At 37.0% G+C, this 16,092-nt stretch overlaps 2 pseudogenes; both read right to left on the bottom strand.

The window, feature by feature from the left end:
• Positions 1-290: 290 nt before the first annotated feature.
• LOC118619655 lies at positions 291-7,040 on the bottom strand (annotated as a pseudogene).
• On the bottom strand, positions 5,928-5,994 carry LOC118620644 (annotated as a pseudogene).
• Positions 7,041-16,092: the final 9,052 nt, after the last annotated feature.

The raw sequence follows: 16,092 nt of genomic DNA, 5'->3' as shown, positions 1-16,092 counted from the left end.
TTTATTAGTAATGCTGGAATCTTTCCACGTTATATAGTGTACGTGGAATATTCCCCAGGGCTCCAGGGAATGCCTCCAGGTTCGGGGACAATACTATGTAGTACTTATACCGGAATTAAACAAATAAAGCTTTGGTGTACAGGTTTTCAGGAGAGTACAGATTAACAGTGAGAGACAATTAATGCACAAACCACCAGCTCTCAACATGAATTGAGTTTTGGACCAAGAGGGTATCTTCTAAGTGATTAGACATTGGGGATGCTCTGGGCCCAGCAGTAGGAGAAGGGCCTCTAGGGCTGAGGTTCCATTTGGCCCTGTTGGTTCATCTTCATCTACAGATACCTCCCTTTGCCTTACTCAAAGTGTTTCTTTTAGTCCTTGGTCCAGGGCACAAGCCAGGGCACAGTATTGACTTGACCTCCTAGCTTAGGGACACGTAGGTGAAGAAGGCAATTGCTACCTGGTAGCGTTTCTCCAAGTTGTCCACCACAGGCTCAGCATCCAAAAAGACATCGATTTCCACAGACTTATCGCTCCAGAAGTCAATGCGCCCAAAGATGGTGATGACATACCCTTTTCTGACCTAGTGAAAGTTACTTGTGTCCACAGAAGCAATGACTATGTTGGTCTTGCAGTGACATCGGGCCACAATCACAGATACCTCCTCCATGAGCTTCATGATGACACCTCCATGCACAAAGCCATGCAGTGTACAGTCTGAAGGCCATACCAATTGGATCAATCTGGACTGGCTATAGCAGACCATGTTAGGCTCTGGTTTCAGGACCAGTTGGATGTCCTAGTTGCTCCACTTAGTTTCCATATGCTCTAGTTTCTGAGCTTCTTACAGATTGTAGCCCTCCTCCTCAGGCATATACAACTTGATGCACCTCCAGGACCTTACCCATGCTCTTCAGCAACAGAGGCACATAACACAAGGTGGCCTTATAGGTCAAGTTTTTCTTAAAATCTTATCTTTATTGTTGAATGTATTACAGATGTCCCCGCTCTTCCCCCCCACTGACTCCCTTATCAACAATGTTGCCCCCCTCCTGCCTTCCCCATAATACTGGCTGTGTCCATTGGTTATGCACATAGAAGTTCTTTGGTTTATCTCTTTCCACCTACCCTCCCTGCTTCCCTTTGAGGTTCATCAGTCTAACAACCAATTTGTACTTCTTTTTTTTTTTTTTTTTTTTTTATCCTCACCCGAGGATATTTTTCCATTTTTTGTACAGATAGAGTGGGAGGGAGAGAGAGGAAGGGAGAGAGAGAGAGAAACATCGACGTGAAGGGACACATCGAGTGGCTGCCACCCGCATGACCAACCAGGGCCGGGGACAAACTGCAACCGAAGTACGTGCCCTTAGCGGGAACCGAACCCGGGTCTCTCCGGACCGCAGGCCGACGCTCTAACCGCTGAGCCAAACTGGCCAGGGCAACTTCTTAATTCCTTCATCTTTTTCACCCATCCTCCTGGTGCCCTCCCATCTGGGAATCAACAAAGAGTTGTTTATATCTATGGGCCTGTTTCTGTTCTGTTTGCTCATTTAGTTTGTAGATTCAGTTGTTGATAGATATGTATTTATTGCCATTTTATTGTTCATATTTTTGTTCTTCTCTTTCAAGAAGACTCTTAAACATTTCATATAATACTGATTTGGTGGTGATGGACTCCTTTAGCTTTTTCTTGTCTGGGAAACTCATTATATGTCTATCAATTCTAAATGATAGCTTTGTAACATAGAGTAATCTTGGTTGTAGGTAATTGCTTTTCATCACTTTGAATATCTCTTGCTATTCCTTCCTGGCCTGCAAAGTTTACTTTGAGAAATCAGCTAACAGTGTTATGGGAGCTTCTTTGTAGGTAAGTAACGACTGCTTTCCTCTTTGCCTTTAATTAACCTTTGGCATTTTGCTAATGATGTGTCTCGGTGTGGACCTCTTTGTGTGCATCTTGTTTGGGACTCTCTGTGCTTCCTGGACTTGTATGTCTGTTTGCTTCACCAAGTTAAGGAAGTTTTCTGTCATTATGTTTTCAATTTCTTGTTCTCTCTCTTCTCATTCTGGCACCCGTATGATGTGAATGTTGATATTCTTGAAGAGGCTTCTTATGCTACCCTAATTTTTTTGGATTCTTTTTTCTTTTTGCCATTCTGATTGGGTGTTTTTTGCTTCCTTATATTCCAAATGGATGGTTTGCTTCTTGGCTTGATCTATTCTACTATTGATTCCCTGTAAATTATTCTTTATTTCATTTAGTGCATCCTTAATTTCTGACTGGTTCTTTTTTATGTTGTTGATGTTCTCACTAAGTTCCTTGGAGTTCTCCTTAAGTTCCTTGAAGTTATCACTAAGTTCCTTGAACATCCTTATGACCAGTGCTTTGAACACTGTATCTGATTGCTTGCTTATCTCCATTTTGTTTAGTTCTTTTCCTGGAGGTTGTTCTGTTCTTTTATTTGTGACATGTTTCTTTGTCTCCTCATTTTGGCTGCCTCCTTATGTTTGTTTTTATGCATTAGTTAAAGTTTCTATGTCTTGTAGGCTTCATAAGGTGGCCTATTATTATAGGTGTCCTGAGGACCCAGTGGCACAGCCTCCCTGATCACCACAGCTGGACCCTCAAGGTGCACCCCTAGTGTGAACTGTATACCCTTCTATTGTATTTGAGTCTTGATTGCTATTGGCACATCAAGGGGAGGTATTTACTCAGGCTGATCAGCTGTAAGGATTGGCTGTGCCCACTGACCACTGGCCTCTGACTACCTTGGTAGATCAGCTGTGTAGGGACCCACTACACAGAGCAAGACTTACTTCAGCAGGGATCTTGTACCCACAGAGTCCACTCATTGAATGTGCCACTGTGGAGGTGGTTGGGTTGGGGGTGCTTTGATGTGATCTGAAACTGTACACTGTGAGTGCTGGTTCTGGGGCAAGGTCAGCCACTGCCTGTATTCTACCCAGGGCTACCTGGCATAAGCTACAAATTGATCTACTGATAGTTGTTTCTTGTGCTGGGCCTGGAGGTGCCTAGGAATAGCCAAGTTGTGAGCCAAGGCTGGCTTCTTCTAGTGCCAGGTCTGGGGCCACTTCATGGTGTTATGGGGCTTACTGAGTCCGGATGCTGCTTGTTTCAGAGATTTTAGGAAACTCTGAAGCAAGATCCAGGACAGGCCAAACTTATGGTAAAGCCACTGGAAACAGCATGGGTGGGCCCAAAAGTTGGGTTGAGTAGGGCCTCAGGGGATGACCAGGGCAGGGTAAACAGTGTGAGTCAGGTTGCTGGAGTCCCAGATATGGCGCTCTTCTGCTGCCCAGGAAAGGGCTCACCAAAGGAACAATGGCCTCCAACAGCAAGTCTGTCCAGGAGAAAGCTGTCTCTCTAGCTCTTGCCCCTCTGCCAAATGACTTAGTTGTTTCTCATATGTCTCTGATTCTTTTCAAGCTGAAGCCTGGAGGGAGCAGGTCCAAGTAAGTTTGTGCTGGGGCCCTTTAAGAAGAACTGCCTGGGGCTCTAGCAGCTTCAGCCTCCCTCCGCCTCAGTTTGCACTGGTTTGTACAGCCAGAGATTATGATCGACTGGAATCCTGAGCTGGGGGCCTGGTGTGGGACGGGGACCCCTCAATCATTAGGGAACACCTTCACAGCTGAGGCCACCCTCCTGATTTTTATCCTCCACATGTGTGTATGGGACCAGCCAGGCTGTGCCTTCGCTCCTCCTACCAGTCTCGGTGTGGCTTCTTCTTTAATTTGTAGTTGAAGGACTTCCATTCAGCTCAATTTCAGATGGTTCTGGATGATGGTTGTTCTATAGTTTAGTTGTAATGTTGATGGTGGTTGTGGGAGGAGGTGAGTACCGTGTTTACCTACATTGACATCTTGACTGGAAGTCTCTAGGTCCCCTTTTTGAAGATATTTCTAGAAATCACTTTGACCTATACATTCACAAAGTCCTTGGAGGTATAGGTGATTTCTGAGGTGGCATGTATCACCTCACCAGTGCAAGTGAGCGACAGGAAATCAGTGGCAGCTCATGGGCCAGAGCAGTCATGCAGTGCTCTTGGTTCTGGCTCCTACAGTGTCAGGTGCTGATGATGGACCCAGCCTCCTCAATCATCTTTAATATGGTTCCCTCTGTGGACATGATGGGCCATGTTGCCATTGTGTGGTCATATAATCCACGAGATCTGGATAGTGGGCAGGGTCTCCACTGGAGTGCCCAAAATGCTGACGGAAGTGGTGGACAGCTGAAGGAAAGCACAGATATCTGGCAGGCCAGGGAACCTCTTACCAATTTCTTAAACAGATTTAATATTTTCTTACTAAAATTTTTATACCTTAGTCCATTTTTTCATTTGAGGAAAAAAAGGCAATTTGCTTAAAAAATATATTTTATAATTTAGAAGTTAACTCATTTAGACCATGCTAACTTTCAAACATTTAATGTACAGAGTGATTAACTGTACCATAAATCTCTTTATGCTTAAATACATACTGTGCTTTGTGTCACAATTGGAACCACATGAGAAGACAGGCTATTTAACAGTCCTGGGCAATTCAGCGGTGGAGGGCTTTGGATTTAGCCTGCCTTAGTTCAAATATGAGCCCTGCCACACATAAACTGTAGAACAAACATTGGGTAAATTATTGAACTGTCTGGGCTCCACATAATCTGTAAAGTGGGGACAATAATGGTCTCTACCTCACAAGTATTTAACTCATAGACTGTGAGCATTAAATGAGATAATGTTGGTGAATCAGTTAAAAGAGTATCCGTTAATAACTGAATGTCAGATATCATCATCATCATCACCACCACCAACACATGGAAGTGTGGGTGCACTGCCATCTCAGATAAGGCCAAAAAACATATACTGTCTCAAAACAAGTAATATTAATAGACAATAAAATATTTTTAAAAAGTAGAAGTGTAAAGGCAAAGCAGGAATAAGGGAGGACTAGAGAAAAGGTAGAGTATAAAGAAATCATGGGTGAGTTCAGTAACAGACTCACTAAATTTACTACTTCTACCAAAAAATTCCTCTTATTTGCAGTTTGTCATGTTGGGAAACATCAAGAATGTACTGTTAAAGAAACTAGGGTTTCTCAAACCCTCAGTGAAATGCTCTTCACATTTCAAGAAAACTTCTCTTAACACAATTTTCTGAAGACAAATTCACATTGAAAATCAAAATCTCAAATGAGATAAATCATTAGAATCCAGAGTAAATAAGATGTGGTTCTGGATAGAGGAATAGACTGTAACGTATTTGAGAGAAATGTATAGAATATAACAATGAAGAGAAACAAATATAAAATAGAAGAGCACCAGAACACTAAGAATATAAAATATCAGTCATACGTTGCTTAATGAGAAGGATTTGTTATGAGAAATGCATCCTTAAGCGATTTTGTCATTGTGCAAACATCATAGATTGCACTTACACAAACCTAGATGGATTATACACCTGGGCTATAGGATGCAGCCTGTTGCTCAGAGGTTACATTCCAATAGGTTACTGTACAAAATAGTATAGATAATAGTAACACAATGGCAAGTATTCATATATCTAAACATAAAAAATAGCACACCCCCCAGAGTACTTATCATGAATGGAGCCTACAGGACTGGAAGTTGTTCTAGGTGAGTCAGTTAAGTGAGGGGTGAGTGAATGAAGGCCTAGGACATTAGTGTACACTAGTATACACTTTATAAACACTGTACACTTAGGCTATACTAAATTTATTATTTTATTTCTTCAATAATTAACTTTAGCTTATTATAACATTTTTACTTTATAAACTTTTAATTTTTTTAACTTTTATACTACTTTGTAATAATACTTAGCTTAAAACACAAACACAACTGTACAAAAATATTATCTTTCTTTATATCCTTATTTTGTATTTTTCCATTTATAAATTTTTAAAACTTTTTTTTATAAAAACTAAAACACAAACTATAGAAATGATCCCTGAAAGTATAGTCTTGGAATTTATCCTAAGAAGCCTGAAACAGCAATCAGGAAGAATATATGCACCTTTATGCTCATAGTAGTGCTATTTACAATAGTTGAGATCTGGAAATAGCCCAAGTGCCCATCAATAGATGAGTGGATAAAAAAACTGTGGTATATTTGCACAATAGAATACTATGCAGCTATAAGAAAGAAAGATCTCTTACCCTTTGAGACACATGGAGGGACATGGAAAGTATTAAGCTAAGCAAAATCAGCCAATCAGGGAAAGACAAATACTACATGATCTCACACTTATTTATGGAATATAATGAACAAAGTAAGCTGTCGATCAAAAGAGATCCAGAGTCATGGAAGTAGGGAACAGACTAACAAACCTCAGAGGGATGGGGGTGGAGGGGTGGAAAGAGATAAAACAAAGAACTTATGTGCATATATGCACAATCAATGGACACAGACATTAGGTATGGGTAAGCAGGAGGTGGGTGGGAACAGGAAGGAGGGGGTCAATGGGGAGAAAAGGGCGACATCTGTTAATACTTTCAACAATAAAAAATAAAAATAAAATTAAAACTAAAACACAAACACACATATTAGCCTAGGCCTACACAGGGTCAGGATCATCAATATCACTCTTCTCCCTATCCACATTCTGTCCCACTGGAAGGTGTTAAAGGACAATACCACATATGGAGCTATCTCCTGTGACAGCAATGCTTTCTCCTATAAAACTTCCTGAAGGACTTGCCTGAGGCTCTTCTTGAGAAGTTGTTATTATATATTTGCTTGTAAGCTGAGAATGAAAACCTTTTAGTGTTGAAGTCCATGTTTTCAAACTTTTTAAGGAGCTTGTTGAGGTCTCGAAAAGCATCTGCTAAAACTTTCACTGTGAAATTTCTTGGAGGCTCTTTTTATTTTGATGCAGTTTGCCTTTTGTTTTTCAGCTATGCTTTCAAGTTCCAGTTCCAACAATTTCTCATTAGTCAGTTCCTCAAGAACCAACTCCAGGAGCTCCTCAATATCATCTTCCACAACACCCAAGTTAAAGTTGTTTGCCATCTCAACCAGAGCCTTGTTGATCTTTGCAACCTCCTCAACTTTGGCAAATCTTTTAAAGTCATAAATAAACCTACTAATTGATGTCTTCTTCTGGTGTCACTTATGCACTCCTTTTTGTCACCATCTCAAGCCCAAGCAATGATCTTTATGTAGTCACCTATGCAGTCATCCTTCCAGAATTGTATCAATGTCTTCCAGAGTTGCAGCAATAGCCCAGGAAAAAGTCCTCCTCAGGCAGTAGCTCTTAACAGCTGCTATAACTTCTTGATCCATTGGTTTGATACAAGAAGTAGTATTTGGAGGGAGAAAAAAACACTTTGACATTGGTATAAAATCACCAAACAAAGGAAATGTCCAGGAGCATTATCAACAATAAGCAAAATCTTAAAAGGCATGTTATTTTCCAAACAGTACTCCATTTCACTGGCATAGTAACTCAGGAGGGCATCTTGGAAGAGGGAACTCAGTCACTCTTCACTACTTATAGCTCCTGTAGAACACTGGCAGTGTGTGTTTACTGATATGCTGGAAGGCCTTGGGGTTCTCATTGTGTCAGATTACAAACACTTTAAACTGTAACCTGTAATACTGCCCCCCAGCAGGACTGTCATCCTATCATTAAAAGCCTTGAAATCTGGCTTTAACTTGTTCTTCTTATGGATGAAAGTCCTTTTAGGCATCTGTTTCCAGACTAGGGAGATTTCGCTCATATTGAATATTTGCCCTGCTAAGTAATTGTCCACCACAGTCATCTTACCTAGAGTTTCAAAAAAAAAATTTAAGAGAATTTTTGTGAGCTTATTTGAGCCAAAATGTTCACAAATGCTGGAAAGAAAAATTTCAATGGATTGAGATGATGCTCCAGAATAACAATTCTTGAATCTTTCAAACATAGTGATTTATTATCACTATCAATTATTATGTACTATACATAATTGTATGTGCTATACTTTTATACCACTGGCAATGCAAGCGTTTTTTTTTTTTTTTTTTTTTTTTTTAATCCTCACCAGAGGACATTTTTGCATTTATCTTCAGATAGAGTAGGAGAGAGAGAGGGAAGAAGAGAGAAACATTGACATGAGAGACACATGGAGTGGTTGCCACCCACACAACCCCAACGGGGGCGGGGACAAACTGCAACCGAGGTACCTGCCATTAGCAGGAACTGAACCTGGGACTCTCTGGTCCACGGGCCGATGCTCTAACTGCTAAGCCAAACTGGCCATGGCAATGCAGGCACTTTTATACCATCATCATCAGAAATGCATGAGCAATGTGTTATGCTACGATGTTATGATGGTTATGACTTTACTAATCAATAAGAATTTTTCAATTCCATTATAATCTATGTGACCACCATTGTATATGAGGTCCATCATTGACCAAAACATCATTATGTGGTGCATATTTATTATTTAATAAATATGTAACTAATTGCACTTTTAGCCTTACTATAGGAGGATAATTGATATGTGATAACTTCTCTTTCAGTTCACTAACAAGAGAACCTGAAGCATGTTTATAGTTTTTCAGCCTTTTATACTGTCAGAGAAACCCTGAACCCTGAGACTGACTAAAGTCTACGGAGTAAAAAGGGTCAAATTTATGGTTAATAACCTCAGCTGTTCCTGACTGATAACATTACTTAAAAAAGCAAAAAAGTGTGTCAAAGATTTCTTGAAAATGGGTCATTTATTGTTCATATAAGAATGTAATGTATGTTTTGCCTCTAACTGATGACAAAGTTAGTTGAAATCATTATAGCATAAATAGTTCATAGCTGTGAGAAATGGTGAACAACCGGGTACCTAGAGACAAGAAAAAAAAATGGATTTAATGGATAAATTTAAAATGTATAACTAAAAGTAAGTATTAATCATTACCTGAGAAACGAATAAATAAAATGCTTAGAAAATTTTAGAAGCAAACTACACATTTAAGAGGGCTATAAATGAAAACTATATTGAATTTGGAGAAAACATAAGAGAAATTGCAGAAGAAAATATTAATAAGAATGATTCTTTATAAGGTTGAAGATAAAAATGTCTTTAATTAGCAAGTTCAGAAACTTTTCTACCAAAACCCTTTAACTAATTTTTCTTCTATATTTATTTTTAATCTGATCTACATGGACAGAGATCTTCATTTCTCTGAATTAGACTTTCCACACATTAAATATATCAATATTTGTTTTTATGGTAACATATGCTGTTGTCATAATTTCATAGGTTTAAGATGATAAGGTTATTCTAACTTATTTTTCCTCCCCCAAATTATTTTGAATGACTATATATATATATATATATATATATAATTCTTTATATAATCCTAATAATATTGTACTCAAAAAAGAAAAAAAAAAATGTCATAGGAGAGTTTCTGAAAAGATTGTTATTTCGTGAACACATACTCTTTTTGTTTTTTTGGTATGTGCTCCTATCAGAAACCAAACCTGGGTCTCTCTGGTTCGCAGGCCAATGCTCCAACTGATGAGCCGAACTGGCCAGTGCAACACAAACCTTTCATTAATGAATAAAGCACTCAACATTACTAGTATCTTTTATGAGGCTCAGGATTACTGTTATTTTCCCAACCTTAAATTCTTGAGTGCACTTTGGCAAAACCATTCATTTGTGTTGTTTATTAAATTCTCTGAGGCTACTGACCCAGGCACTTAAGTATCAGAAAGAGACAGGGAAAAAAAAATCTACGCAATATTGTATTCTCAAAAGATTTTATTTATATTACTTTTTTACAGAGGACCCGTTACTTAAGACCAAAAATATGGCAACTGAGAATTATGTTTAACATTTAATTATTTGGGCAAAACAAGAACATTTATATTTTGATATACTGAACATAAAAGTTTTCACATCTGTTTCATTGCTTTGCCTCTTTCATGGACTTAAACCTGTCAAATTATTCCATTTGATTTCAGAGAGGTCTCATATGGCAATCTATTAGTTTATCCTCTATAAAATGATTCAGTGGGCATTAGCAAGTCTGAAACACAAGTGTCAGTCTTCTGGCAAAAATGTCAATCTATATTAGACCTACTATGCTGTGTGAGTTGCAGCTAGAAAGTTGGATAAGGCCGAGCAACAGCAAAAATGTGAGCAAGGCCTAATAAAGCTACAGTAAAGAAAAAGAAGCTCTACATAGGCTTTCAAATGCATCGCTTGTACAATACCAGGTGATCGGTTCAGCACATGAAGGGCTCCTTAATAAGACTGACAGCTGAAAGAAAGCTGCAGACTCTAACTTAACTTTACATGCACCTACATTAATAGTTCTCTGTTCTCCAGCAGATAATAGTAAAAAATTGAATTGTCAACAGTTAAAAATGAGGTTTCATATTCATTCCTTAGATGTCATATGGGAGAGGGGGCAGGAAAAATATTCAAACTGCAGTATTACTTCTATAAAATTTTCATACATTTTACTAATATAACTGTGGTTTCAGTGAACTTTTCCTTACAAATTTGTATGACGCTTTAAATATAGCTTCTGGATGAGATTTTTAACCACAAAACAGTCAGCAAGTTTGAACAACAACTTATTTTGGAAAATGGTATCATTAAAAACTAATTTCAAGATAAGTGGGGAAATACTTTTAGATGCCATGAAAATGTTTTGCAAAGCACAAACTTTGTAATGAGTGATGTTGGTTCATACTTGATATGGACTGTAAAAAGCAGATTACTAGAATGGTGCTCTTCCAAGTACATACAATCATTAAAAATATACTTAATGTTCAGTTGAACTGAAAACAGGCTAGTTAAAATCCATATTTTGTTATTTTGTATAATGGTATCAAAATGTATACTAGCAGATCACTCCAAGCCAAAAATTTAAATTATAAATGTAAACTCTCATTTTTTAAAGGAACAAAATTCCATTTTTTTCCCTTTTAAATAGAAACTATATTTTTGCCTAGGTTCTATCATCATGGTAAATAAATAGTGAAATATAAAATGATAGTTTAATGAGAATTTATGACAAAAATGTTGCTCTATTACTTGTTGTTTTATACTTCTCAATTTCCTTTTTCAGAGAGCAAATGCATTACTTTCCTAGTGAACTCAACATTTCAAAGCATAGCATCCCAAATATATGTATATATATCTAGATGCTTTCTTATAACTCTATTTTTTATAACTCTGTAAAGACATTGAAGAAGAACAACAGAAAACTAGCATGATAGACTAGTAAAATAGATTCTGCAATCTATTGTAAAGGTAACAATGTTTTAAACTATTCCAAACAGCTCTTTTACAAAAGAACCAGTACCAGACCAACATCCATACCTGCCCAGCCTCAAATAAGCTTGGTTCTCCAACATTGATGTGATCAATGGGCAAGAGGTTAAAAGTGGCCTCTATATATTATAAAATCAGTATTCGAGGTGAATTCTAAACATTTCACACTTTCTTCTCACTTGGCTTACTAACTTATAAATGTAATGCTTTATCTTATTACATTTACTTATAGACCATATATTCAGTCCACTATTAATTATCATATTCCCTACAATAGGCAAGGACAGTAATGAAATTTGTGGAAATAAATTTAGGGATAAGATATTATATATTAACTATCTATTGCTATATAACAAATTACATACAAACTTAGCAGTTTAGAACAAAAAATATTTATTATCTCACGTATAATATGAGGATCACGAATCAGGAATCAGAGAGAGTGGTTCAGCTGGATGGTTTAAGCTTAGGATTCCTTAGGAAGTTGCAGATTGTTGCCAGTTCCTCCCTGTCTGTCAGAGGGCTTAGTTCCTCGCCACCTGGACCAGCTAGCCTCTCCCATAACAAGCCACAAGACAGAGAGAAGGGGAGAGTGAGAAGGAGGGAGGGAAACAAGTGAAAAAGAATACCCAAAACAGACAATTTAATATCTAAAACCTAATCTGGAAAGCATCATACTATCACTTGGCCATATTCTATATGCCACATAGACCAACTCTAATAACTACGTGAGGGGAGAAAACAATGGTATAAAAACCAAGTGATAGAGATCATTGAGGACCCTTAGAGGCCGCCTACCACAACCCACCCTCTGGATCCCACTTAGTCATTTTTTTCCTCATGTGCAATCAGTTCCAAATGTGTAAGTGGCAATAAATTGTTAAAGACAATTTAAGGGTTATTTGAGGAGCACTTCAGATTACTGAGTCAATATAAGAGTGTATAATCTAAGAAGAACATCCTTGGAAATATGATTCTCAAACTGAATATGACTTTAAAACTGACCACTGTTCTAAATCAAGAAGCTATTTTATTATTTAATTAATATTTCTTAAAATCCTGTTATATGAAAGGATACATATAACACAAATCTATGCATTAAAAGTCCTGGGCTGGCTAAAAAGAAAGAAACAGGAAAAATATAATGGAAATGGTAAAGATATAAACATGCTTCAAAGATATGAAAAAAGGAAAACAATAGGGTGTGTATTGGAAAGATGTAGGCAAGTGTGAGGCATGTAGCTCAAGGAGTGCATATTAGAATAATGGAGGAAAAGAGTTGGATATTTAGATTTTGTCAGATTGTGGAGAGTATTAAATACCACATTAGGTTGTATTTAGTCTGGTGGTAAGCCAGCTCGAAATAATGGATATATATTAGGCACAGAAATGGCCTATTGGGAGTTATACTGTAAACATAACTGAGAATTGCCCTGGCCGGTTTGGCTCAGCGGTTAGAGCGTCCGCCTGCGGTCCAGAGAGACCCGGGTTCGGTTCCCGCTAAGGGCACGTACCTCGGTTGCAGTTTGTCCCCAGCCCTGGTTGGTCGTGCGGGTGGCAGCCACTCGATGTGTCCCTTTCACATCGATGTTTCCCTCTCTCTCTCTCTTCCTCTCTCTCCCTCCCACACTGTCTGTACAAAAAATGGAAAAGTGTCTGTCCTCAGATGAGGATTAAAAAAAAAAAAAAAAAACATAACTGAGAATAAAATATTCCAATTTATGAGACTATTCCTTTTAATTAAATATTAAATAATTACAAAATTCTAAAATAATGTTACATAAATTTTATTTTATTTATACTTTTTAATTTAATTAATTTTTTTTTGTTACAGATGTTTCTCCTTTTTCTCCCATTGACACCCTCCTCCTGTTCCCATCCCTCCATCTCCCCAGCATTGTTGTCTGTGTCCATTGGTTATGCTTATATGCATAAGTTCTTTGGTTTATCTCTTCTCTCCCCTCCCTGCTCCTCTGAAGTTTGTCATGAATTTTAAATCAAGAAATTTAAAATGCTTTGACAGAGAGACCCTAGGGTTCTCCAATGTTCATGTCCTATAAAATTCCCTCCCATTCTTTGTGGGCAGAACTGTGACTTGCTTTTAATCAACAGAATATAAAAAAAAGTTATATGATGTTACTTCAATGATTATGTTAATATACATATACATATTCTATATATACATACATACATACCTACCTACACACATACATGGCTCTATCTTGCTAGCATACCAAAGAGGCTCTCTGGCTAGCTGTAAAGAAGCAAGCTGCTATGATATGAACTGCATATAGAGAGGGCCACATAGATTGGAATCATGGGTGGCTTCTAGGCGCTGAGAATTGCAGTCCTAAAATGGCAATGAACTAAATTTTGCCCAAACCCAGTGGATTTGGAAGAGGACACTGAACTCCAAATAAAAATTCAGTCTGGTTCATATTTTAATTGCAGCCTTATGAGACCCTAAGCTAACTCATGCCTTTTTTCTGACCTGTGGAAACTGTGAGATAATAAATTTAACTTGTTTTAAGCTTTTAAATATATAATGTTACATAGCACTAGAAAACTAATATTCATCCTAACCAAAACATAGACAGTAAGCACATTTACAGAATTAACTCATTTTTACCATTTCTCGGTCCAAAGTAGAATGTTATACAGGATATTTGCCAGGTGGCCTGGATACTAGAATCAACCTTTGAAACTAATATAATAGGGAACAAAACAAGAACAAATTTTAATGCTTACGATAGCCTTTATCTGAATTCACACATTTAGTTCTCAAATCAGCTCTATATAGTAGATGCTATTATCTCTATTTTCTAGATTCAGAAATTAAGGGTTAGAGAGTGAAAATGATTTCTTCAAAGTTTCACATATGGTAGTTTTGTTTTGGAACCATAACTCAGTTCTAGGCAAACTGATTTTCAGGCTTGCATTTTTAACAGCTACACACTATAGCCCCTCTATTTCCTCTTGTTTACTCTGCTTCTTTTTCCCAAGAATGTCAGCACACCGTGTTTCTGAATCTCTGACCCAGCCCAGCCCCCTTCAGCCAAATCAGCTGTCTATATAGTTCATTTACAGTAATTTAAAAATTAGAGCAAATATTTCATGTACGATACCTAATTTTTAATAGTTATGAAACAGTAGTTTTTTATAAGTATGTGATTGAAGTTTTTTTTCTACTCCATTGAAATAAATAAAATGAACATTTTATTTGGATTTAATAATCTTACAATGGAAACTAAAAATAATTGCAAATATTATGAAGTAAAACACACACATACTCACCCAAATAACCATTTACCCATATACACATTCTCAGTTGTAAGTTTTATGAGACAATATTTTAGCTCATATTTTAAAAGTATAATGTAGGGAAGGTTATTTACCTGCTCTGAGAGGTAAAATGCAGATACTAAAATAAAATTGTTTGATAATAGGAAGATTCCACCTGGCATTCTTTTTAGGGCTTTGAGGAGAAGAAAAGAGGAGTGAAAAGGGAAAAAAACTAATATTTCTTGAAAATAGCTATGTATCAAGTGCTAAATTCTCATGATAATCCCAAAACAGTTATATCTGTTCCTTATTGTACTGTTTGAAAACTGAAGCACAATTTTATTTTTAGAAAATTAACAAAAGTTGATTTTTAAAAATCTAACAAGTGGCTACAAGAATGCAAACTCATATCTACCTGACTTCCAAATCTTTGCTTCTGTGAAGAGAAGTGATGTAAATTTATTTTTACATCATTTATTTATTTTTTACATCTTCACCTAAAATTTATTTTTGCTTTCTGTTTATAATTATATTATTATAGATTTTGCTATGTAATGCTTGATTGATGCTACAGATCAATAATGGCACTAAAAAACTACTTTTACAGAAACATTATATATATATTAATTAAGAATGGGAAATAAAATCTGCATCTCTTGGAAACGTATCACATGCTGTCTTCATGGGCCTTACTTTGGACCAAACAATGAACTGAAAGCTATAAATTGACATATTAACCAAGGAAAACAACAATTAGATTTAAAGAAGTGCAACATTAACAAGAAAACAATCAAAAACTCACATAGACAACAGTATGGTGGTTACCCAAGGGAAGGGCAGTGGGGGGAGTAGTAAAGGATAAAGAGGGTTAAATATATAGTGACAGGAAAAGATTTGACTTTGGATTGTGGGCACACAATGCAATATACAGATCATGCATTATAGAATTGTACATTTGAAACCTGTATAATCTTAGTAACCATTGTCACCTCAAGAAATTTAATTTAAATCCATTTTTTAAAATATATTTTTTATTGATTTTTCTTTAGAGAGAGAAAGGAGGGAGGAGAGAAACATATATAAGAGAGAACCACTGATTGGCTGCTTCTTGCATTCCCCCTACTGGTGATCAAGACCACAATCTGGTCATGTGCCCTGACTGGGAATCGAACCAGCAACCTATCGGTGCACGGAATGACGCTCAGTCAGCTGAGCCACACCAGCCAGGGCAACAAATCCTTTTTTAAACAGCTGACTTGCTGGGTCTCAAAAAGTTTACAAGACAAATCAAACTTCCAAGAAAAATATATTTCAAGTACGTTATTCATTTTCTTTTTTGACATTTCTAGATGCCCTCAAAGCTCCAATATCAACTGAATCTTAATAAAATAACACGAAAAGCATCAGAATAAAAGGCCAGCATAATGCTCCAAGTGCTTTTTTTGCCTAATAATTTTAATATTTCAAAAACAAATTCACATTCTGCATACATTTATGTTAAATTTCAA

Source organism: Molossus molossus, unplaced genomic scaffold (assembly GCF_014108415.1).
Source record: "Molossus molossus isolate mMolMol1 unplaced genomic scaffold, mMolMol1.p scaffold_m16_p_7, whole genome shotgun sequence".
Classification (NCBI taxonomy): domain Eukaryota; kingdom Metazoa; phylum Chordata; class Mammalia; order Chiroptera; family Molossidae; genus Molossus; species Molossus molossus.
The sequence above is the reverse complement of the archived record's forward strand: the minus strand, read 5'-3'. Positions and strand labels throughout refer to the sequence as shown.